The 23076-nt window shown below is 37.3% G+C and overlaps 1 long non-coding RNA gene across 1 annotated transcript in view; it reads right to left on the reverse strand.

Moving 5' to 3' along the window:
• Nucleotides 1-2042: 2042 nt before the first annotated feature.
• The window catches only part of LOC117357829, a 29954-nt gene continuing 8920 nt past the window's right edge, over nucleotides 2043-23076 (reverse strand). The window contains exons 2-3 of the long non-coding RNA XR_004538866.1: nucleotides 8480-8621; nucleotides 2043-2284 (exon numbers count right to left, since the gene is read on the reverse strand). This is a non-coding gene — a long non-coding RNA (uncharacterized LOC117357829). The remainder of the gene's footprint in view (nucleotides 2285-8479; nucleotides 8622-23076) is intronic.

Genomic DNA, 23076 nt, shown 5'->3' on the forward strand with positions numbered 1-23076 from the left:
TTTTTTTTTATTATGAGCCCCATAATGTCCATGTTTTCAAACTAGGCCTGATTTCTGCAGGATTTTCGGTTTATAGACAGTAACGCGGAAGACAAAGGCACGCGCCGACAACTGAGCGCATGATGGAGGCGCGCGCCGCAATAAAAGACTGTTTTTAGGGGCTGCGACGGGGGGTTTTGTTGGGGAGCCCCCCCCCCACTTTATTTAATACAGATCGCGGCGGCGTTGTGGGGTGTTTGGAGGGTTGTAACCCCCCACATTTTAGTGAAAACGTAACTTTTTCCCTAAAAACAGGAAAAAAGTTAAGTTTTCAGTAAAATGTGGGGGGTTACAACCCTCCAAACCCCCCACAACGCCCCCACAATGCAGCGCGATCTGTATAAAGTAAAGTGGGGGGTTCCCCCCCACATCCCCCATTGTAGCCCCTAAAAACAGTCTTTTTCTTCGGCGCGCGCCTCCACATTGCGCTCAGTTGTCTGCTCGCGCCTTTGTCCCGGCGCGCTTTTGACCTGACACCGGATTTTCCTAGCATTTTATGAAGAAGCATTGATCCATGTGGGGGGAATTCTGTAAATGGTGTCCAAAAAGATAGGTGCCTATAATATAGATGCCTATCTCTTGTCAATCACACTTAGGTGCCTATTACAAAATTGCGCCTAAAACTTAGGCACCTGTAATGTAGGCCAGAATGTTAAAGGCCTATATTACAGATACCAAAATCCTTTAGAGAATTGTGCCTAGCAGCATCTAAGTCCTTCTCCGTCCCTAACGTCACCTACTTTGGAATTAGGTGCTGTTAGGCGCCATGTGATAGGTGCCTATCTTTTGTAGAATCGCACCTAAGAACATAGGCATCTCCAAATTAATTTTTTTTTCATTTATGAGCTTGTTAAAGATATTAATTGAAACCAATTTACTAATTAAGGTCGTTTTTTTAATCAAGCTGCACTAGAGGTTTTTAGTGCAGGCCAGCGCAGTAAGGGGTCCTTGTGCTAATCGATTCAGCGTGTGCTAAAGATTCGCATGTGTTAAATGCTAAGGTGCCCATTATATTCTATGGGCACCTTAGCGCGCACTAATCTTTTGTGCGTGCTAAATCGGTTAGCGTGCCTTAGTCAAAGGACCCCTAAATGCTCTGACGCTCATAGAATTCCTATGAGGGTTGGAGCACTTACCTCATCAGTCTGTGCTAAAAAACCTCTAGAGCAGCTTCATAAAGGGTGGGGTGGGGTGGGATTTGGGTTAAGTTAGGCGCCTAACATTAGGTTCCTATTTATTTAGGTGCCTATCTTTAGGCACCTAGAATTTCCCCCATGTATCTTTATAAAATTGGACAAAAGATCTCGCTTAACTGAGGTGCCCTGTTATAAAATGAGTCTTCAATGAATGCAAATGCATCTTATGCATTTTCATTGTGAGTATCCTGAAAACCCAGATGGTTGTGGGGTCCTCAGAACAGCTTGGGAAGCCTTGCAGAGCAAGCAATGGGTCAGATGGGTCATGAGCCTGAATATTCAAAATGTGAACCACTTTTTTCAAAAATAAGGGCCTACATATTTATACTCAATTTCAAAAATTTATCCACAGTTATCTATTACAGGGGTTATTTCAAGGGGGAATAATACATGGAATGGCAGTCCCTTGGTTAGCAAGGTGGCAGAATGCTTGGGAATAGTGTTCTCCTTGTACAGAATTAATTGTCATTGATTATAGTCAATATATCATAGGTGGGTCATGGATAATGGGCCACATAATCAATAGGTCATGGGTCAGCTTGCATGACCCATTGCTTGCTCTAAAGCCCTGATCTAGCTAATGAAAAACTGTCAGTCGACTAGGATTGACAAATTTTCTTAATAGTCTCATGATTTCCTTCATATACTTAGTTGTATGTTGCAATAAGAGATATCCAGAGAGTCATTCTAGAAAAAAAATTCATCCTAGTAGAGAAAAAAAAATTAAAAAATCCGAAGGTCAAATTTGTAAAATGTTTTTATAAAGGCAAAAACAGGAAGCAAATTTTTTTTTTTAAATTAGGTCCTTGAAAGCACATGATTTTTTTTTCTCCAAGTAAACTGGTGATACAATGTACAGAAAATATATCCTGGTGTCCTACTTTCCTCTTTACGTATCATTCCTTAGGCTTTGTAAAACGTGAACAGAGAGTGACTGCTACAGCCTGTGCCGCCTTTGAGGCTTCAGTGATGCACTGGAAATGGCCTCTTCACTGGCATGTCAGATCCCAACTCCTTGAGTGCGATGGGATTGGGCCATTGCTTCAGGGCTAAATGAAAATAGTTATCATACATCATAAATCTCCTGAGCAGAAAATAACTATCAGAAAGGTCCACAGAAAAAAGTTATCCTTTCTAGCTACACTATATGAGAAAAAAAAATATACACCAAATGAATATTCATAAGATAAATCATTAGTTTTACTGTATCTGTATATTAGTTATAGAAATAGCATCGAGTGCATTATTTATTTATTTATGAGTCCTTGTAATAAAGCTTAGCATGAGTTAATGGACGTTAGCATGTGCCAAGTGCCTCATGACCCATAGGTATAAAATAAAATGTGCAGCATTTAGCGCATTCTAATTTTCCTCCATTAGTTTGAGGGCTTTTAAATCACCAATCCTGAAACTTGCTTTTCAGGCTAAGAATTGCAAAAGCATAAAACAGGTCACTTTCCCTTAGAACACAGAGACTAGTTAAGCTCTGGAATGCGTTGCCAGAGATTGTGGTAAAAGCGGCACTCAAAATGGGAAATACTTTCTCGTTGAGTAACAATCTTAGCCGCTAGCTTCCTCATTGACTCAATGCATATATTGCATTAATTCAATTTAATGAAAAACTTATCTTGAGCTGTTGTTCAATAACAAACTGCCATTCGATGACATACTGCTGACATGCAAGTTTCACAATCTGTATCAGGGCATACTGATACAAATTTGGAGCATCAGCTTTCAATATACACAAAAATTCATTCATCAAAAAAAATAAAAAATCCAAAAAGTGCACATGTTTGTATTAAACACTTAGAGGGGCATAATTAAAAAAAACATCTAAGTCCCCTTTTGGCCTAAGATGCTGAAGTTGGTAGCAGGGAAATGTCCATTCCCCCCAAAAAAATTCAAATTGAGGGGTTGTTTTTTTTTTTTTAGAATGGTTTACCTGCACGGTCAGCAATCTACTGGCCCAGACTGCCACTATGTCTACAGCACACCACATTCCCGACCATAAAATCGCCCAAGTTCCAAACACCCAACCCAGACCTTTTAGGCAAACTCCAAGTACCGATTTAGACCATTTTTTGAACGGGGTGTTTTTTTTGTTGGTTTTTTTTTTTTTTTTTTTTAATTATGAGCCCCTTAACATATCTCATTGCACAGGCTCCAGAAACATGACGACACAGCGTAAAAAAGCCACAATTAGAAACCCCCATCCCATGCTGACATCACCAAAAACATGGCAGTTGCTCATAGGTGCATTAAATCAGAGACATCAAATCCAATTCGGCATTCAAACCTTTTGGTTCCTAAGATTATAATTCAAAAATCCAACGTTGCTCTTTATAATTTAGAAGTGTCCAGCCCAGACTCAGCAAAGTTTGCACAACTGCCACTACTGCTCTTTCTCCCTCTTCTGGAGAAGGGTCTCTGATGAGCCTGTCATCTAGATAAGGATGATCCAGTAAGCCCGCTCTGTGGATATGAGGTGCTACCACCACCATCACCTTGATGAACGTCTGGGGTGCCGTTGCCAGTCCAAATAGCAGCATTGAGAATTGATAGTGATTCTGGCACATGAAATCTCAGGAACTTTTCATGTGCCAGGAAAATTGAAATGGAACCAAATCCAGGGCGACCAGAAACTCTCCCGGCTGGACCGCTGCAATAACAGATCTCACCATCTCCATCCAGAAATGTGGAACCTTCAGGGCCACATTGACTCATTAATAATATCTAGCAGGGCCAAAGAATTGAACAGCTACCATATGGTGGGATCCTCTCCATATGGCCGGGACTTCATCCTGATCCTCCACATAGAAGGCTGAATCTCCCATCAGGAACACCTCACTTTGAGACAGTAAGGGGATCAAGACTGAACTTTCATCCCCTGAATCCCTGACCAACTGATGATCAGAGTCAGGGAAGAGTACTGCTCTAATAGAAAAAGCAGTCTGAGGATTCTTAAGAGGCGTGCGCAGAGGGTCGCTTTTCAGCAAACCTAAATTACGCATTTTGACTATATGCATACGCCTGCCAGAGCAGATTAATGAACTCTAGGGTAAAGACCTTGGTAGGCAACTCTCCTTCCCCTTTAGAAGGGAGGAGATGCCTCTTCTTTGGCTGCAAAGTTTCTGCACCTGTTTGGTGTACCATGCCACATACCCCGGAGGCTGCGTGGGAGCTAATCTTGACGTTCCCATCTTCCCGCTTCATTCAACACGGCATGTGGTGTAAGTACACTCTTCCGCTGCCCATCCTTCATAAACAAAGCATGATATAGGGGAATAGAGTCTAGATTACTTACGCTCCTTATCGACCCTAGATTACTTAAGCTCCTTATTTAGCAAGGGCCATAACGCCCTAATCATGCAATTTGACATGAGCTCGACCTTTGACTTGGTGGATCATGAGAAATTGCTACAATGCTTAGACGCATTCGGCATCAGAGGAGAGGTATTTGACTGGTTCCGAGGATTCCTTTTGTACCGCACCTATCAATAGTAATAGTTTCAATCACAACCTCTCTATAACCTGGAGAAACCCATCTGGCGTTCCACAAGGGTCACCATTATCCCCACTGCTCTTCAACGTTTACATGTCATCACTAAGCGTGCAGCTGGCCCAGCGGGGTATAAAATTATTCAATTACGCAGATGATTTTACAATCATTATCCCGTTCACTACTTCTCCCTCTGAAACTACCCACATGGCAACAGAAGCACTAAACTTGATGGAACAATGGACAACAGAATTCAGACTGAAGCTTAATTCAGACAAACTAAATTCTTCGAAGCCTCGCCACACCCAAATGTTGCTACAACACTACTATGCATCAACAAACTCAGCTACCCTATTCAACCTACAATGAAGATTCTGGGGGTAATACTGGACCAAGGCCTAACTATGAAAGACCAAGTGGACTCCCTAGTCAGAAAGGGTTTTTTTACTCTCTGGAAACTTAGGTCCATTAAAGCATATTTCGACGCTTCATCATTCAGAATTCTGGTACAATCCCTAATACTAAGCCATCTCGATTATTGTAACATTGCCCATCTGGCAATCTCCCAGAAGAACATGCAGAGACTGCAACTGGTACAAAATGCGGCAGTCAGGTTGATCTTTGGGTTGAAGAAGTCCGATCACATAACTCCTTCCTACCAACTCCTACACTGGTTGCTAATGGAGGCACGTGCAAAGTTCAAGTTAGGATGTTTCTTTTTTAAGGTACTATCCAGTCTAGCCCCTAAATATATAACTGACCTCTTCTCCTTTTCAACCAACAGACATAAGAGAAGTACACACCTGAAGTTCGTCTCCCCATCGGCTAGAGGATGTAAATTTAAAAGACACCACCAACATCTTCTATCGTATCAAGCAGCCTTATGGGGCAAAGACCTGGAAAAACTGATTATACACGCAAATAACTATGGTGAATTCAGGAAACACCTAAAAACATACCTGTTCTTGAAGTACCTAGGTAACGAATCTGTACAATCTCTCCCATCTCAACCTCTCCCATAAAAACTGATCCCTTAAACTGTTAGCCACCAATCTCTAACTATGTATGTTCCACTCAATTTGTAGCATCTTTCTAATCATTGTAAACCGCATAGAACTTCAGGGCCCTGCGGTATATAAACTGTTATTATTATTATTAGAGTCAGAGGAGTCCATCCCTGGCACTTTGGAAACAAAATAAGAACATAAGAATGGCTGCTGCTGGGTCAGACCAGTGGTCCATTGTGCCCAGCAGTCTGCTCCTGCGGCGGCCCCTAGGTCAAAGACCAGTGCCCTAACTGAAACCAACCCTACCTGCAAACATTCTGGTTTTGGAGAGGTAAAATCTGGAAAATCCAAAATGGCCTCCACTGGAGAATTTTATTTTTAAACAAAATACCTGAAAATCACCTCAGGATTGACCAAAAACCTAAAAAAACCCAAGATTTTAGAAGGGGATTATGGCCTTAGCTTTAGAAACAGTTAAAACAGCTTCTGAAGACCCTCCTCCCCTAGGGTTACCATATGGCTACAGAAAATGGAGGACAGATTAAGACATACCTTCTATAATCACAGTTAAACTTACAATTAAATATAATTAATTAAATATTGTGAAAATCTCAGACCCTAAACCCGTGACTGGTGATTTCACCAAACTGGGGTTCATTAGGGGACCATCATTGTTTTTCACTGTCCCCGCAACCATCCACCAAAAGATTCTGTAAATACCAGATAGACAAAACTTATCTGTAAATGGGATGGTATGATGTCGGTAATGAGCCTCAGCGGTGAATAAATAATCTAGTGCTTGTAGTGTGTTAAAAACAATCACTGTTGTTCCTTCGTGATATATCCTTGTCCCCCCGACTCGAGTTTCGAAAAACTTCCTTCTTCAGGGAAGGACTCTATGAAAACAAGTGTACAGGAGGTAAAACAGTGAGCTTATTATATAAGTTAAAGATTAAAACCACTATGTACGGGAACCTGTATTATCTTTCTTTTATATTCTAGATACATGAATATCATAACCATATTTTTAAGCTCAATTCCGGGACAGACTGTGATTCTGCTGGTGTAGTTTATTGCATCATATGCCCTTGTCATAAATTATATATAGGACAAACTTCCCGCAGAATCAAAGTCAGGATAACGGAACACATCAGCAGTATTTGTAATCAACGAGTGTCTGCTCCTCTTACTGGTCACTGGTTGGAGCAATCACACTCGATCCATGATTTGAGGTATACGATGTTGATACAAATTAAGAACTTTGATGGTGACCTTTCAAAAATTTTGATTAGAAAAGAACAAAGGCTCATTTTTGAATGGCATACCTTAATACCAAATGGATTGAATCATGAGATCGAGTGGTTGTCCCTTTAACCATTATTGAATTCCCTTGAGTTTTTTGTATTTTTTTGTTTTTTTGTATTTTTATTTTCCCTTTGGTGACATCACTTCCGCTTCTGCCTGTGACGTTAGGCACGCACTAGTCCTATTTAAGGCCAGCGTTTTTGCGTTCTTAAATACACTTCAGCCCAGCTTCCTGTTCCAGCCGAGTCGTGAAGCCGGTAATAATATGAGATTTGTGAGTAGTTACGGATTGATTATGATATTCATGTATCTAGAATATAAAAGAAAGATAATACAGGTTCCCGTACATAGTGGTTTTAATCTTTAACTTATATAATAAGCTCACTGTTTTACCTCCTGTACACTTGTTTTCATAGAGTCCTTCCCTGAAGAAGGAAGTTTTTCGAAACTCAAGTCGGGGGGACAAGGATATATCACGAAGGAACAACAGTGATTGTTTTTAACACACTACAAGCACTAGATTATTTATTCACCGCTGAGGCTCATTACCGACATCATACCATCCCATTTACAGATAAGTTTTGTCTATCTGGTATTTACAGAATCTTTTGGTGGATGGTTGCGGGGACAGTGAAAAACAATGATGGTCCCTTAATGAACCCCAGTTTGGTGAAATCACCAGTCACGGGTTTAGGGTCTGAGATTTTCACAATATTTAATTAATTATATTTAATTGTAAGTTTAACTGTGATTATAGAAGGTATAGTCTAAACACAGTATCACAGGATATTTAATATACTTCTCTCCATATTAAAGTGTCTATCTGGACAGATTAAGACAACCAGGTTTTACATTACATTACATTACATTAGTGATTTTTATTCCGCTTGTACCTTGCGGTTCAAAGCGGATTACATAAGAAGAGAACTGGACATTTCCAGGATGGTACATGACAATAGAGAATACAGTTTGAGGATAGAGACTTAATAACAGAATGATAGTAAAGACTTAATAACATCGGAAGATGTTTTGGACGGCAGTGTTTTGGTTTCTTGGGGGATGGGGTGAGGGAGGTTAGGTAGATTGTATATATTTTTTGAACAGCAGTGTTTTGATTTCTTTACGGAATGTCTTGAGGTCTGATGTTGTGGTTAACAATCTGGTGATGGAAGGTTCGAGTTTTGCAGCATGTGTTGCCAGGAGGCTATCATAAAGCTTTTTGCGGTGAGTACCCTTGAGTGGTGGGTATGTGAATGATGTCAGTGTTCTTCTTGTTCTGGTTGGAAGGTTACGGTTTAGGCGGTCATTTAGGTAGGCCATTGCTTAAAGAGGAAGTAAAACCTGGATGTCTCAATCCATCCACATTTTTCTGGAGCCATATAGTAACCACCCCCACCCCAATTTTTCCCACAGGCTGTCACAGCCTTACTTACAGACCATGTGCTGGAGAAACGGTGCTGCTGCTGTCTGCTTCAGCTCCTCTCAGGTGTAGCTGTTCTAGGAAAGGCCCTCTGCTTCCAGTCACTCAGCCACTTCACTGGGATCTTTGGGTTTCCAGTCAGACCTCCATGGACTCTAGGAGGTTTTAAAAGCTTTGATTAATATCTTTCTGCATTATGCTTGTGAGAATGGACAGAGTACCCTAAAGTTTAGAATATCTTACCTCCTGCACTTTTTGTAGATGGATTTCTTTTTTTTTTTAACTTTTTATTTATAGAATTTTCATTATTTCAATACATGAATCACATATTATAAAATGTATAATAAAATATATATGTATGTACAAATTCATATCATAGATATTTATCCCTTTCCCCTATTAATTGTTTTTCCATTTTTCTTTCATATTAATATCTATATTTCCCACCCTAACCCTATATTACTATTATCAATGTGTTAAGATATCTGATCTCTAGAATAATTAGTCAATGGATCCCATATTTTCTTAAAATTTTTAATATTTCCTTGTTGTAAAGCCAAAATTTTCTCCATTTTGTAAATGTGACATACCGAGTTCCACCAGAATGTATAATTTAGTTTGGTAAAATCTTTCCAATTTTGTGTGATTTGCTGCATGGCAACTCCTGTCAATATTAAAAGTAATTTATTATTATTTGCTGATATTGGACTCTGTGTTCTCATTGCAGTACCGAATAATATGGTATCATATGAGAGTCCTACGTGATTTTCTAGTAATATATTTATTTGGGGCCAAATTAAATTCCAAAAAGCTTTTATACAGGGACAAAAAAAAATTAAATGATCCAATGTCCCTACTTCTATTTTACAATGCCAACATCTATTAGATCTAGTATTATCTATCTTTTGCAAGCGCGTCGGGGTCCATAACACTCTATGTAATAAAAATAATCATGTTTGACTCATAGATGCTGACTTTGTTAATCTTAATCTCCAGGACCAGAATTTTGGCCATTGAGATGCAGAAATTGTCTGTCCAATCTCAATGCTCCAAATATCCCTAAGTCCAGTTTTCTTTTTTTTATTTAGAAATCCATTTATTAATTTATACCATTTTGCGGCTTGGTGACCCAAGAAATCCGTCTGGAAACATAAAACTTGCAAACTATATTGAGTATTGAGAATTTTCCATTCAGGGAACCCTACCTGAATGGCTTGCTTCAATTGCATCCATTTAAAAAATTGTGTTTTATTTAGTCTAAATTTATTTTGCAATTGTGAAAAACTAAGCAAGGAACCTTCTGATATGACATCATTTAATGTTCTTATTCCTGCAGTTATCCATTGTTTCCAGACGATTTTAAATCCGCCAATTCTGATCCTGGAGTTTACCCATATTGATTGATTTAGGGATTTAGCAATTGGTTCTGGTGTCAGATTATTTATGTATCTTAATGTTTTCCAAGTATCTAATAAGATTCTGTGCTCTTTGTATCTTATAGGCATTGATATAGAAATTAAGTGTTCTGGATTTAAAGGGAACAGGAGCCGCCATTCTAAATACAGCCAATCTGGTACATTTTCTAAGAGATCTGGGAGGATCCAATACATACCCTGTCTTAAAATATAGGCTTGATGATACCTATAAAAATTTGGAAAATTTACCCCCCCTTCCATAATTGGTCTTTGTAATGATACTAAAGCGATTCTTGGTCTTTTCCCACACCAAACAAATTTTGTAAGAATATTGTTAAGTTTTTTATAAAATGACCCCTGAAAAAATATTGGAATCATACTCATTTGGTAACAAACCACAGGCAATATCATCATTTTAATTGTTTGAATTCTTCCCCACCAAGAAAGATGTAATGGATTCCATTGCTCACACATTTCTGTTATTTTTTTCAATAAAAGTTTTTCATTCTCTTTGACTGTGTCTTCAATTGTATTTTTGATCATAATTCCTAAGTATTTTATTCCATCCTCTTTCCAAATAAATGAATATGGATCAAATAATCCTTTGGTACAATGAACATTAATTGGGAGGATTTCAGATTTATTCCAATTAATTTTATATCCAGAAAATGTACCGTATTTTTCTATTAAATTAAGCATACATGGAATAGTAATTTCCGGTTCTCTTAAATATAATAATATATCATCTGCATATGCAGATAATTTAAATTCAAAACTGGTAAATGAGATTCCCTTTATTTCCCTAGTTTTTTTTATTGCAATTAATAAAGGTTCTAGGACAACATCAAAAAGTAATGGAGACAAAGGGCATCCTTGTCTAACTCCCCTATGCAAGTTGAATTTAGTTGATAAATTATTGTTAATATATAATCTTGCTCCAGGAGAGCTATACAATGTCTGAATCATTTTAATAAAACCGGATCCTATACCAAACCAATGTAAAGCTTGATATATAAAATTCCATTCCACTCTATCAAAAGCTTTTTCTGCATCTAAAGAAATTAAAAAAACTGGATCATTTATATTTTTTGCTAAATTTAATGAGTGGAATGCAAGTCTAGTATTGTCTGATGAATGTCTTTTAGCAATAAATCCTGTTTGATGTACATCAATAATGAAAGGAAGAGCTTTTGCCAATCTTAATGCTAATACTTTAGCCATTAATTTATTATCCACATTTAATAATGAAATAGGCCTGTAATTTGAAACCAGAGTAGGATCTTTGTTTGGTTTTGGTAAGACTATAATTATCGATTCTGCCATAGTACCAGATATATTTTCATTCTTTATTTGATATTGAAACAAATTTAACAGATATGGTAATATGATATTTTGGAATGATTTATAAAATTCAACAGTATAACCATCTCCACCTGGAGCGGATCCAACTCTAAGAGACTTCAATGCTGTTTCTATTTCTTTTAAAGATATAGGTTCTTCTAAACTTCCTTTTATATGATCCGGAATATTCGGTCCAATAAAAGAATTTAAGAAAGTTAATCCGTCTTGTTCTTTATTTTTATAAGAATTAGAAGTGTATAATTCCTTGTAAAAATCAAGAAATTGTGTTATAATATCTTTTGTGTTGGTATGTGTGTTACCTTGTATATCTTTAATTGCAATAATCTTAGATTTTCTTTTCTTTGCTTTAAGAAAATTTGCTAATAATTTTCCTGCTTTATTTGAATTGCCATAATATTGTACTTGTTTATTGAAAATATCTTTCCTCACAATTTGAGAAGAAATCTCATTATATTTAACTTTTACTTTTAACAATTCTTGTAATGTATTGTTTTCCCATTTTGTAATTAATTTATTTTCTAAAATTTTTATTTGTTTTTCCATATCTTCATATTGTTTTTTAAGTTGTTTTTTAATAAAAGCTGAATATGAAATTATATTTCCTCTCATTGTTGCTTTAAAAGCATCCCATAAAATTTCTATATTAATGTCATCAGAAGTATTAAATTGAAAGAATTCTTGCATTTTTGCTTTAAGATCTTCTAAGAATTTCGAGTCTGCTAATAAATCATTATTAAATCTCCATATTGTATTAAATTGATCATTATTGTAATTCTGAAGGTTAATCCACACACCAGCATGGTCTGAAATTATAATGGGATCAATTACTGCTTTTGATACATGCTGCGCTATGTTATTATTTACAAATATATAATCAATTCTTGAAAAAGATTTATGGACTTGAGAACAAAAAGAATATTCCCGATCATTAAAATGAAGGATACGCCATATATCTATTAAATTACAAGATTGTATTAAATTATCTAGTCCTAAAGATTTTATGATTTTACTTGGTTTTTTTGTCTATAATTGGATCCATTACAGCATTGAAATCTCCAGCTACTACTAAGTTAGAAGTAGCCAGTGGTAGTAATATCTGTTGAATTTGATTGAAAAACTCCTTTTGATTTGAATTAGGAGCATAAAGATTAAATAAATCAAGGGTTGTACTTCCCAAATCCATTTTAATATGTACCCATCTTCCTGAAGGATCAAAATTTATTAATTTAAAGTTTGCAGTGCATTTCTTATTTATCAGGATCGCTACCCCAGCCTTTTTTCCTAAAGCAGGTGAATAGAAACATTTTGATATCCAACCCCCTGTTAACTTCCTAGATTCATTATCTGAGAGATGAGTCTCTTGTATAAAGTATATATCGGCGTTTTGCTTATGGAGAAATCCTAATAATTTGTTTCTTTTGATAGGATGATTTAAACCATTGACATTAATTGTATATATTTTAATATCCATTTAAAATTTTAGAACTATTTTGATTTAAATGTAATATAAGTTTTACGATCAGATATCCATACATTGTAACAATATAATTTCCCATTCCCATTTCCCCTCTCCTCCCATCCCACCCTCCCTCCCCCCTAATTAATAGCAGTGCACACTTGGCAACACACATATTAGATCGGTATCAAAAAACACTCCCTGAAAGTCCAAATCTGTTAAGATTCACAAATAAGTCATATATATTATAGTAGTTTTAAAGATAATTAATATTTTCCTTGACATTTCATATTTCTATAAATCCGGTTGAGATTTTATGTTAATATAGACTTTAAATTAATTTATTATTCTATTATTCAATACACTCTTATTTTAATCTAAATCTAATAAATCATATAATATAGATTATATTTTAAGTTCCCTTCTATGGTTCCTGTATATCAAATTATATGTTCCATTACTATTTTTGACCTTAATTTAAATCTTATGTAAATATATTTAATTTTATAAATTTAAAAATATCACATTGTATAATCATATTATACTTATATATATTAAAATGAAATAATCTTTCATTATATCAAACCCAATCATATACTGTTTTCTATAATATTAATCATGAATTAATATTATAGAATTAATATTATAGAATTAATTAAACATGAAAAGATTAAAAGATATATAAGGTATAGGTTAAGTATGCGACAAAAAAAAAAAAAAAAAAAATTATATTCCAGAGCTCCCCCCCTTCAAACGCAGAAGTCTCTTTTATTCTTATATCGTGCTCTTTATTTACTAATATTTAATGTTCAGTACTTCCTTCTTCGTAGAAAATCATTCCTTCTTCTTTCACCGCCTCTTTGTATTTTTATATCCAGTTCAATATTCTTATCACATTTTGTTGTATTCCAGGTGATTTCTATTTTTCTTCGTCGTTCAATTTTAAGATATAAGTTGGTCTTTGTTTCTGTTCCATTCATATTTTATTTTAATAGTTTGTTATACAGCGAAGTAATTCTTTAATATCCATTCGAGAAATAACATCTCCTATTTATAATTCCTCTTTCCGGTTTCGTGAAGTCTTCTTATTCGCAGATTCTTTCGCATTGATGTCTGGGATTTGTAGTATTTGTAGTATTAAAGAATAGTAAAGATGTTGAAATACTGATTATCTTTTCAATTTGCTTGAGGGGTTAAATTAGTCACATGCATATAGTTCAAATAGTCTTACTGCTATTTTAAAGGAAGGAAGCTCCATCCTACAATCAATTCGCATACAGTTTTTCCTAATATTAAAAATTATAATTGAGATCAATAGAATTCAGCTGATGCCTTAACTGTTTCATTCCATTATGGAATACTTAGCCAGGCCATATCATTAGCATAAAGAACGTTGAAGTGTAATTTTGAATAAGGTTAAAAACATTCTAAATCGTTGCTATGGGTAAACAATATTATTTTAATAAGTGTATATCATAAAATAAAATAAAAGTTTTTCCAGTTAAAATAATATAACATATAATAAAGAGAAATTAAGGTGACATTGGTAATTCTTGGCTTTGTATAAATTTTTGTAGTTCTTCTGCATTGTCAAAAGTTAAAGTTTTATCTGCAATAGTTACTTTCATATTAGCCGGGTATACTATACCAAACTTTGCTCCCATTTCTCTTAGTTGTGGTCTCAAGTCCAGGAGCTTTTTTCTTTTGATCGCCGTACTTTTTGCAAAGTCTGGAACAAAATGAATGCGGGCATCTTGAAATTGTAATCCTTTATTTTGTTTTGCAAGTTGAAAAATTTCTATAACCTGCTGGTGGCGCAACAGTTTAAAGATCAGTGGCCTCGGTCCTTGATACCTTCCTGATCTTTTTGTAGGCACTCTATGTGCTCTTTCAATCTCTATGGGGTACTTGGTTTTTAGAGGAAGTAGTTTAGGTAGTAAATTTTCTATAAATGCCACCGGATTTCCTTTCTCTGCTCCTTCCGGGAGACCAATCAGACGAATATTACTCCTTCTTTCACGATTCGATTGATCCTCCAACTCTGTAGTAAGTAAATCAATTTTCTTTTTTTCATTTATGTTGTTAGAAATTTCTTTTTCAGCTGTTATTAATCTTTCTTCCATGTCATTGCACTTTAACTCCATTAAATCCATTTTTTTATTTAACGTGGATACATCTTCAGTTAAATTGTTAACTTTTTTAGTAAGAAGTAAAAGCATTTCTTTGATTTCTTTCAATTCTTTCATTACTTCTGGATCTCCTGTTTTTGATCCTATTTCTTGTTCAGGCTTTGCTCTCTTGCTGCTTCCCGAGACCGCAAAATCATTTTTATTTTGTTTTCCTGAAGCCATCGCGTTTTTTTCTTTATTTATCATTAAATAATTCTTAAATCTCCACTTTTAGTAACTTTTTTTTTTTCTTTCAAGGACTTTTTTCAGGGAGCTCTTCTGTTAGCCGACCTTCCTCATGCGTGTCCAAGCCACGCCCCCTGTAGATGGATTTCTATGGTGGTTGTCTGCAGTGCATCTAAATCTGTAGGGGGCAAGTTGGAGGCAGTAATCAAACATTTAAGAAAACATGCAGGGCACAGTTTGGATGTTTGAGGCTAGACCTGCTTTAACAACTAATAAGTGCCAAAAAGGTGCCCAAACTGACCAGATGACTACTGGAGGGATGACTCCCCCCCTCTCCCAGTGGTTACTGGTCCCCTCTCACCCCCCCCTTCAAAGATGTAATGAAACAATATATACTTACCTGTATGACGGCTTCAGATGTTATTGGCAGTCCTATTAGAGCAGCAAGCAGGTTCCTGGACTAGCTTAATGGGCAATGTAGTGAACTATAGTGATGGGGACTCAGACCCATATTCCAAAACCTACCCAAATCCCATTGAACCTACATATAGGTGGCACCTGTAAGTATAAGCACTATTGAAGTGGTATACATTTGGGTCCAGTAGGTTTTAGGTGGGTTTTGGAGGGCTCACCATATACTATAAGTGAGTTATGATGAAGATTACAAACCACTGCTCTAAATGGAGTAGCAAATAGCATAAAGCACAAAATTCTAAAATAGTAAAAAAAAAAAACAACAATAGCAGAAACATTCCCTAGACAATAAATTTAAACCATTTACCCCTATTTTAATTCAAGAACCTTGTCAATCAATAAATATAAAACAAAGAAGGCCTGTATTGGACAGATCTGCATGGTCTGTGTCCCATATATGGTGATTCGGTGTAGGATGGGCTTGAGTGGGCATCAATGGGAACTCCACTAATTTGGAACATGAGGACGTTACTGGCCAGACTTTACAGTAGATATCCTGCAAACAACGGGATGGTTGGCTAGGCCGGAGTGAGCTTGGACAGCAACTTCAACATTTGGAACCTAGGACAATACTAGATTTTACAGTCTACGGCCCAGAAATATCATCGAAGAGACAAGTTAATCTAATCATGTATTTTTTAATGGGTATAACTTATTAGCAGACTGGATGGACCATTAAGGTCTTTATCTGCCATCATTTACTGTGTTACTACGTAATCTAATATGCAAAATTCTAAAATAATAGACAATATAACAGAGAAACAATCCCTAGCTATGCCATACTTTCCATGATGTATTTTCTCTGTTATTCTTGTTCCCTGTTACTTCTGAGATTACACCTTTGAAATCCCATTTCATAACCCCTTGTTCAACAGTAGTTTAGATTTGTAACCAATAAGGCATGGACAAAGAAATAAAAAAATGCATCATCAAAATAACCTTATACATTCGGAAGTGTAGTTTTTAAACAGCAAAATGTGAAAAATATTCCAAGGCTGTGAAGACTTTTTACAAGCCACTGTAGCAGCATACAAAAATTGAAATCAGGCCCTTTAATCATGGTGTTAAAATACAGATTGAGGCTTTTGGCCCAAGGAACATGTAACAACATAATTTATCTTGTACAGTGCTGAGTACAATGACTATGTTCTGTAAATACATTTTAAAAATAGCAGTTGTAAACAAAAGTGTTTCTAGCTCTTGACAGAATTATGCCAGATCAATAATCATAGGCCTTGCAGGTGCATTCCTGCAAGATTTGTGCATTTAAAATAATAAGTTTCCATTATGAAGAATGACACGACCCTCATCTATTACTTCTTTCTCAAACTTTTATCTTCTAAATATTGGCTTGCACTCCTGCCTGGAAGGAGACATAAATAAAGCTGAATGGCTAATGGTCTAAAAACACTACCGATCAGGTTTTCATAACTAACATTATTGATAGCTTCTCTTGCACACATGCACTCACAAAACAGTGCTCTGCTCATTTCCAAAAGCAAGATTTAGAGCCCCATTTGCAATAAAAAATAGGCCAACAAATGCAAATAAAAAAATGAAAGATTTCATTATGAAGCTGGATTTATATGCAGCATATATTGCTCGCAGCAGGGAGAATACCCGCTTTTATTTTACATTGAGATTTTAGAGAACATAATGCATCCACAATGTACTATCTTATAAACATAGGGCTCCTTTTACAAAGGTGCGCTAGCGTTTTTAGCGCATGCACAAGATTAGCATGCGCTAGCCAAAAAATTATCGCCTGCTTAAAAGGAGGCGGTGGCGGCTAGCATGCGGGGCATTTTATCTACCGCTAGCGCACCTTTGTAAAAGGAGCCCATAGTCATACTGATCCTTCCAAGACATCATAATATCTCTAATATACAAAACTTTTTCCATATTTTGCTTATCCTCCAAGCTGCCCCTTCCCTCCCACTTCCTCTAATTCACCCCCTCATACAATTCATATCCACTCTTTTACAGTGAAAAATCTGTTACACAGAATCCCATACATGAAATTGGTGAATAAGCAAAGACAACAAAGCACTAGGATTGTAGGAACCTCCCTCATCAGAGAGAGTCATCCACCAATAAGTGCTTCTGCTTAGTTGTATATTATTTTCTCTCAAACCATACTTTATTTCACTTCCAGGTTGTTTCAAAGGACCTGATTCCCAAAATGGTGCCATCTAATGGACCAATCAGGATGCAATTTTTTTAAGTCGATGCAGCGAACGACACCTACAATGTAGGTGGCTAATTTGTGCCTATGGAAGTGCCTAAGCACGCCTACAGCCGGCATAGAAATGGCTTACACCAGAAGTGGCCATAAGCATCCGTAGGCGTGCCTAGGTGCTTCCATAGGTGAGAGTCAGATGCCTTAAATGTAGGCCTCTACAATGCTGGCCTACATTTATTTATTTTTATTTTTTATTTATTCAATTTTCTATACCGTTCTCCCAGGAGAGCTCAGAATGGTTTACATGAGTTTGTTCGGGTACTCAAGCATTTTTCCCTGTCTGTCCTGGTGGGCTCACAATCTATCTAATGTACCTAATGTATCTAATGTGATAGTGTCCGAAGATCTAAAGGCGAAAAAACAGTGTGACAAGGCAGTGGCTGCTGCCAGAAGGATGCTGTGCTGTATAAAGAGAGGCGTAGTCAGTAGAAGGAAGAAGGTGTTGATGCCCCTGTATAGGTCATTGGTAAGGCCCCACTTGGAGTATTGTGTTCAGTTTTGGAGACCATATCTGGCGAAGGACGTAAGAAGACTTGAAGCGGTCCAGAGGAGGGCGACGAAAATGATAGGAGGCTTGCACCAGAAGATGTATGAGGAGAGACTGGAAGCCCTGAATATGTATACCCTAGAGGAAAGGAGAGACAGGGGAGATATGATTCAGACGTTCAAATACTTGAAGGGTATTAACGTAGAACAAAATCTTTTCCAGAGAAAGGAAAATAGTAAAACCAGAGGACATAATTTGAGGTTGAGGGGTGGTAGATTCAAAGGCAATGTTAGGAAATTCTACTTTACGGAGAGGGTGGTGGATGCCTGGAATGTGCTCCCGAGAGAGGTGGTGGAGAGGAAAACAGTGACTGAGTTCAAAGAAGCGTGGGATGAACACAGAGGATCTAGAATCAGAAAATAATATTAAAAATTGAACTAAGGCCAGTACTGGGCAGACTTGCACAGTCTGTGTCTGTATATGGCCGTTTGGTGGAGGATGGGCTGGGGAGGGCTTCAATGGCTGGGAGGGTGTAGATGGGCTGGAGTAGGTTTTAACGGAGATTTTGGCAGTTGGAACCCAAGCACATTACCGGATAGAGCTTTGGATTCTTGCCCAGAAATAGCTAAGAAGAAAAAATTAAAAAAATTTAATTTGAATCAGGTAGGGTAGACTGGATGGACCATTCGGGTCTTTATCTGCTGCCATCTACTATGTTACTATGTTACCTGGGGCAATGGGGGGATTAAGTGACTTGCCCAGGGTCACAAGGAGCAGCATGAGTTTGAACCCAGAACCCCAGGGTGCTGAGGCTATAGTTTTAACCACTGCGCCACACTCTCCCCTATTTATGGTGTCTGTACAAATTTAGGACGCAATTCTGGATGTGGTGTCTACCAGTGATTGACATGCGAAAAGTATCCATTTTGCAGGTACCTACCGCAGCAGGCACCATTTCCAGAATCAAGCATAAAATATTTTATGCTATTAAATCTAAGGGCAGTCGGTCTTCATATCAGATGAAGTTTCAAGTTTATTCATGTATTTGATTAAACACTTATCCTAAAATGCTAAGCGTTGTACAATAATAATTAAAACATTTACAGGGGTACAAAAGACAAACAATTTCTTAACGTACTTAACTATTAAAACAATGGAGATACAATAGGAAGGGGGGGGAGAACTACAATATTTATCGAGAAAAGGTACATAAAAGGGAAGTACATTAGGGCGGAGAAAGGTTAAAAGTTGCTGGACTTAAATCAAATGGTCAGTTAAAGGCATCTTTAAAAAGAAAACATTTTAAACTACTTTTAAACTTCTGTAAATTGTGTTCGGATCTTATATGTATAGGAAGAGAATTCCAAATCATAGGGGCAGTCACTGAGAAATTGAGGTGCGGCGAGTACCTATGATCCTTAGGGATGGGACATTAAGAGTATACTGAGAAGTGGATCTAATGGCTCTGGGATGGTCATATGGAATTAGAAGTCTGTCAATGAATGCTGGGGCGTGTATTTGTATCATTTTAAAGGTTAAAAGGGCAATTTTATATGTTATCCTATATATGACTGGTAGCCAATGAGCTTTTTGTAGTAATGGGGTAACGTGATCATATTTTTTAGAACCAGATATGAGTTTGATAGCTGTGTTTTGGATTAATTGTAGACATTTTATTTCTTTTAAATTTATCCCTTTAAGTAGAGAATTACAATAGTCCATTTTGGATATTACAAGGGAGTGGATTAGTACTGTAAGGGATTTGGCATCAAGAAGGTGGACCAATGATCTGATCATCCTTAATTTATAAAAGCAATTTTTAACTAAAGCACTGATTTGTGGGCGAAATGTAAGTTTATTGTCAATTAGGACACCTAATATTTTAATAGTAGTAGTTGGTTTAAGTGGAATGTTATCAATTGAAATTGGAGCAGTTAAATGTAACCCTTCTTTCCATGAAAATAACATTATATTAGTTTTAGTAATGCTTAATGAGAGCATATTAGTATTTAGCCAATCATGGATAGTGGATAGCTTTTGATTAATAGAAGAAATATCATTTTGACTTACAGGGTCTATATTATGCAAAAGTTGAAGATCGTCAGCGTAAGCATAAGCCGTAAATCCAATTGATTGACAAAGAGTCAAGAGGGGGACCAGATAGATATTAAACAATAAAAGAGATAGTATAGAACCCTGTGGAACACCGAAGTTAGAGTGATATGGCTTTGAAGTAGAATTATTAAAGTGAACTGTCGAAGATCTGTCAGAAAAATAAGATCTAAACCATTCTAGGGCTTGATCAGTTATTCCAATGGAAGCAAGTTTTTGAAGTAGTAAGAGGTGATCAATTGTGTCGAAAGCGGCCGCAAGATCTAAAGAGATTAGTAATACGGACTTATGTTGATCAAGATTGTATTGAACAGTTGTAGTGAGTCCTAATAGAGAGTGTTCTGTGGAATGGTTTTTACATAGTTCTCAGTTTCTTATGCATCAATGTCTCACCTTGGCCTATTTTTGCCATTCAGGCAGCAGTCATACTCTGCCGTACTGATTCCTTTCCTAATAATTCCTAACATTCTATTTGCTTTCTTAGCCGCCACCACCACTGCACACTGAGTTGAGGGTTTCAATGTATCCTCAACGATGACACCTACGTAGATCTTTTTCCTGAGTAGTGACTCCTAATATAGAACCCTACATCACTTGGCTATATTTCAGGTTCCTCTTTCCCATGTACATCACTTTTTGCTTGCTCACATTAATTGTCATCTGCCATTTTGATGCCCAATCTCCCAATCTCGCAAGGACCTCTTGCAATTTTTCATAATCCCTCTTTCAATTTAACAACTTTGTGTCATAAGCAAATTTAATAATCTCACAAATTATTCCCATTTCAAAATTATTGATAAATATGTTAAAAATCAGCAGGAGTTGAAGGCAGCCTTGAAAAAGTGGGCTTTTAGTTTGGATTTGAATACTGCTAGAGATGGAGCTTAGCATATTGACTCCCATGTTACCTTTAAACCTTCCTCCCATCATTGTATGTGCTTAGGCTTGGATTCAAAGTGATCTACCCAAGCCTTACAAAACTGTGTTTTTCCTCCTTAAAATCACTAATTTTGTAACAATCCTCCTCGGTGCGGAGTGGCCTAGTGAAACTCCAGATCCGTAAGGTGGAAGCCATTATCTGGGTGTCAGTACACCAGACCATGAAGCAGGTGTGAGCCTTCTTAGGACTCATAGGATATTACAGGCGCTTTATCCCAAGGTTTGTAGACAACGCAGAACACCCCTGGCCTGCCTGCTACAGAAGAATGCCCCAGATAAAGTGCGGTGAATGTCAGAATTGGACATCGCCTTCCAAAATTTGGAGGATGACATCTGCTTAGATCCAGTTGGCTCGGACTTCAATCAACCTTTTGTGGTACAGATGGACGCCTCAAAGGTAGGACTTGGAGCTTCCTGGCCCAGGAGGTGCATGGGGAAGAACATCTAGCAGCTTACATTAGCCACAAGTTGTTCCCTAGAGAGAAGAACTATGAAGTAATCAAGACAGGAGCACTAGCTGTCAAATAGGCCTTGTACTAGTACTATTTGCTAGGTCGCCACTTCATATTGATCATGGACCATGCTCCCCTTCAATGGATGGCTTGCCATAAGGACTTTAATGCTCGCATCATGAGGTGGTTCCTCCAGCTTCTAGCCTTCGATTTTGAGGTGCAACATCCCTCACAATCCCAGAGCCACCTTAAGATAGGTAGCTCATCCTTAGGGGGAAGTAACACGGGAAGGAGGAGTCAGGGATAGGAACCATGAAGTATAAGAGGCCAGGCCAGAACTAGCTAGAGAAGGCCCAGGGGAAAGAAGGAAGAAGAGGTGATTCCCATATGCATCTTGACTACAACCCTTAGATATTCTGCTTGGCTGAGGTAAGCCAATATTCCTTTTGTTGCTGAATATCTGTGAGTTGCTCTGAAGTGTGGCTGGGGCCAGACCCTATTGTTTGACATAGAAAATCTGTTGAAAGACTGTGTTTAGGGTGTGGCAGTCACAAATCACGACCTATGTCTTGGGTCCTGTCAGCCACAGCCCCACCTAAAGACTTTGGAACCAAAAGACTGTTCACTTAATGTCTGACCCTGTGAAGTAACAGGGTGCCGGATTTAGATGGTAAAGGAAAATATTACAAGGAAAAATGCTGTTTGTGTAAATTGGGTCAGAATCCGCCCACTCATGCTGTTATGCTCATGGTAAAGAACAATTATCAGCACAAACTTGCAACATAGGTGTATCAATGAACCAACCAACATATAAGGAACTGCAAAGCTCAATAACTCAATATTTTATTAGTAAGTTAATCATACATGTTCATCCAATTGACAGGAGAACTCCAGTTCTGAACCATAGAATTGTCAAAGGCAGAAAGAAGGCAAATTGCAGAATGAACAAGGTGGGCTGTACAGACTCCTGTGTATATTAACAAAAACAAAATGATCCAGGTATAAATCTAATCTTTCATTCTGACACATATACACAGGAGTCCATACATTAAGTGACATACCAAAGCAGTGTCAGACATCGAGGGAGGGACAGAGGAGCTTGCCCACACGACTGAGGACTCAAAAGGAACATCCTTTCAAGCCATCACATTCACTTTGTAAATGTATGGAGAGTAGATCAAGTAGCTGCTCTACAGGTCTCTTCTAGCAGAACTGCCCGGGACTCTGCCTATGAAGAAAATGGAAAAAGGACCAAACCAAGGACAACCAGAAGACACCAAAAGGAATGTCACCGAGTGGTTAGGAAAGCAAAAAGAG

Source organism: Geotrypetes seraphini, chromosome 3 (genome assembly GCF_902459505.1).
Source record: "Geotrypetes seraphini chromosome 3, aGeoSer1.1, whole genome shotgun sequence".
Classification (NCBI taxonomy): domain Eukaryota; kingdom Metazoa; phylum Chordata; class Amphibia; order Gymnophiona; family Dermophiidae; genus Geotrypetes; species Geotrypetes seraphini.